At 39.6% G+C, this 3,944-nt stretch overlaps 1 pseudogene; it reads left to right on the top strand.

The window, feature by feature from the left end:
• The first annotated feature begins 2,878 nt into the window (after positions 1-2,878).
• On the top strand, positions 2,879-2,997 carry LOC111729580 (annotated as a pseudogene).
• The last annotated feature ends 947 nt before the right edge of the window (positions 2,998-3,944 follow it).

Below are 3,944 nucleotides of genomic sequence, written 5' to 3'. Positions count from 1 at the left end.
TTAAGTTAGCTACACCCCAGAAACTGATGAGCCCTTCTGTGAACTGACCATAGATGAGAACAAAGAAAAACCCATCAAACTTTTAAACCTAACAGCCACCTGTGGGCTCGCAGGACCGATCGGACCATTGAGGAGCCTCAGGCAGTGAGTCTGCACCCACCCCACTCTCTCCGCAACTGCACGGGGCCAAAATCCGGTGCAGAGCAGCTAGGGAGAGAACCCCTCCAGCACAGTGCACTGCAGAGGCCCTCCCACGGCGAGGACAACAGGGTGGAAAGCCAAGAACAGGGCTGGAGAGTGAAGAGCACTCGTCCACAACCCAAAAAGTTAGCAACGGGACTAAGAGAGGAAGACTACAAAGTTTGGAGAGCTGGCAACTCAGCTATAAAATACAGACACCTCAGGAATCTCACCAGGGCCCAAATCCCACACTCTACCGAAAGGTAAAGTCTTATCTCACCCTCGAAACCTGTAGCTGCAACAAGCCCAGACAGACGAGCAGATACAAATTAGACTGACCCAGCCCCACACACTAACAGCTTGCGAGAAAAAATGAGCAAGTCTTTGACTGCGGCTAATTATATTACTTCAGCCTCCACTCTTTTTTGTCATTATTAAATTTACTAGGGTGACACTGGTTAATAAAATCAAATAGGTGTCAAATGTACAATTCAATATGTTGTACGTACACCGCATTGTATTCACCACCCAAAGTTAAATATCCTTCCGTCACCTCGTATTCGACCCCCTTTACCTTATCCACCTCCCCCCCATCCAGCCTCCACTCTTTTTAACACAAAAGGGCCCAGCATACTTGAAAAGATAACAAAATACATAACAAGGCAAACATGTGACCCATGGTCAAGAGAGGGAGGTCACTAGAAGCAGATTCACAGATGGCCCAGATATTCAAAAATGCTCAACATTTCTCTCTTGAGAATATTTTGCCCCATTTTTCTATCTTTTCCATTTGGGACTTTATACATTAGACTCTTTGATATCCTGCAGATTAATCTCAGAGAGCCCCAAGAAAAGTAAATACAAAGAAATCTCCTAGGTGTCTGCGGTAGCTTCTAACGTGGCCTCCAATGATCCCCATGCCTCCTGAATATTCACTGTCTTGAGTAAATTACTTCTAACCAACAGGATACAGTAACACTGAGGGGATACCACCTCCATGACTAGATGACAAAGATCGTGACTTCTGTCTTGCTAGCAGACTTGTCTTGTCAGCTTTTATCTCCTGATGCAAGCTGCCATGCTGGAAAGACTAATGGGAGAAGGAACTGAAGGCAGCCTACAGCCCGCTAAGGACTGAGCTGTCGGTCCAACAATCCCCTCCAGGAACCAAATCCAGCCAAAAACGACGTGAGCTCAGGAGCAGAGTCTTCCCCAGTCCAGCCTTCGGTTGCAAACCCAGCTCTGGCCAACCCAGAGTGCAGCCTTGAGACTGAGAAAGAGGACGGAGCTCAGCTGTGCCTGGACTCCTGACTCACAGAAACTGAGATAGTCAGTCTTTGCTGTTTTAAGCCACTAAGTTTTGGAGTAATTTGTTACACAGTAATAAATAATGACTACAATACATCATAGTAAAACTGCTGAAAATAAAAGACAAAATGAAAATCTTAAAAAGCTGTAAGAGGAAAAAACATTATCTTCGAAAAAAATAGTAAAACTGCTAGCTTTGCATATTAATGTGCTGAAAGGAAAAAAACAATTTCACAGCTAACAAAAATAACCTTTAAAAATAATGACAAGACAAAGATGTTTTTAAACCAAAACAATAAAAAAATGGAGGAAAAAAACATTATAAGAAATAAGTTGCTCAGACTGAAAAAAAATAATCAGACAACATACATGGAAAGATGCAGACAAGGAATTTAAAATGTCAGACGAGGTAACAGGTGGGTAAGTAAATGAATATTAACTTTAAAACAAGAGCAATAACATCTGGAAAAATTTTTAACATACGTAAAAGTAAACTAGGATAATAGCCCAAAGGGCAAGAGGATGACAACTAACAGTTTTAACTTAATTTATTTGGAAAATGGTAAAGTACTTAACTAAAAAGCAATAAATAACTAGGACGATATTTATTTAATCCAAAAGAAAGAGGAAGAACAAATAGAGTTGAGACATATATAAAATAGGGACCTGGCAAACTTAACACAATTGTTCAATTATATTAAATGCAAATGGTTTAAGACACTCCCAAGAAAAAGAGTGAATAACGAAACTATATGCTCTTTACAAAAAACACACTTTAATGAGGAAAAACTAAAAGGACAGAAAAAGATATGGTATGCCATCATTAACCAAAAGAAACCTGGTGTGGCTACAGTAATGTGAGACTTAATGTAAATATAATAGAACCCTAAGTAAACTATGGACTGTGGGTGCTTATGACGTGTCAATGCAGGTTCATTGATTCTAACACATACTACTCTGGTGGGGGATATGGATGATGAGGATAACTATGCATTTATGGGGCCAGGGAATTTGGCAAATACCTGTTATCTTCCACTCAATTTTGCTGTAAACCTAAAACTATTCTAAGAAAAAATTAAGACTATTAAAAAGGAGGGCAGGGTGGGGTCAATTCAATAGGAAGATAATTCTGAATTTGTATGTACCTAATGACACAGCTCTCCAAAATAAAGAACTGAAATTTTTTAAAAAGACAACTCCATAATGGTAGTTGGAGATTTTAACACTCTTCCTCAGAAACCAACGGAACAAGTTGGAAAATATGTGTAAGGATTTAGACAACTTGAAAGGAAAAAGGTCACGTCACTTTTGTCCCTTAAATGCAAATAGCTGTTATGATCAGGTGAGCCTATGAAAGCAATACCTATTCTCTTTTAAAGTAGCACAGTGAGTCTATGGCCATGCCACCCTGAACAAGCCCAATCCCGTCTGATCTCAGAAGCCAAGCAGGGTTGGGCCTGGTTAGTCCCTCGATGGGAGACCACCTAGGAAGACCAGGTGCTGTAGGCGTAAAAAATAAGAGATTGTAAGCTGACATGGTCCTTGCAATCTGTGAGGTCAACCAAGGGTTGCCTCGCCTAAAAAATAAAATTAATTAATTAATTAAAGAAGCACAGTGAAAGCTAAGTGACTCTTAACTAGCAACACCATGACCATTATTCAACACTGAGCTAAACAGACTGCTGTTAGTTTTCCTATCTCACACTGTGCTTGGTCATCCATAAATGAGTAAATACCAAGTATCATTCATTCAGGCATTACACCTCATCCAGACTGTATTCTTGTCATCTCCTAAGATCCTACAAATATAAATTAAGTGAAGAGGGAAGTCCATAATTTATGAGTTATCACCCTGTCAGCAGCACTGTTACTGATCAGCACCACTGACTGTTACTGTGCCAGGCACTATAAAGCCATTTTTTTTTTTTTCACAATGTTCACAACCCCCTTTGATACGACTGCTGTTATCCTTGTTATACAGATCGAGAAACAGGGAGACTTTAAATAATCTGCCCAAAGTTAGAACACAAAAAAAGTCAGGATTACAGCCCAGTCACCTGGCACCAGAACCCAAACTTCTCATTTCTACACTGCTATATTGTTAGACTATAACTTGTCATCACACTGCCATGATCATTAAGTATTCCCAAGTTATCAATGAAATGCCTATAAAATGACAGATTCTATGGTCAACTACGAAAAAAATGCAGAATCCAAGATCAGCTGTGCTCAAAATGAAGGATCTTTAGAATCTCACAATGAATATAAAATAATGAGATTCGTTGCAATACAGGTGGAAAATGCAAAACTGTCATTTTAAATTAGTAAATAAGTAGATATACTATTTAAAAAGTTCAGGAACCCTTATATATTGCTGGTGGGACTGCAAATTGGTACAGCCACGATGGAAAACAGTATGGAGGTTCCTCAAAAATCGAAGAATTGATCTACCATAT

This window comes from Pteropus vampyrus, unplaced genomic scaffold (assembly GCF_000151845.1).
Source record: "Pteropus vampyrus isolate Shadow unplaced genomic scaffold, Pvam_2.0 Scaffold270, whole genome shotgun sequence".
In the NCBI taxonomy this organism is placed as follows: Eukaryota; Metazoa; Chordata; class Mammalia; order Chiroptera; family Pteropodidae; genus Pteropus; species Pteropus vampyrus.
The sequence above is the reverse complement of the archived record's forward strand: the minus strand, read 5'-3'. Positions and strand labels throughout refer to the sequence as shown.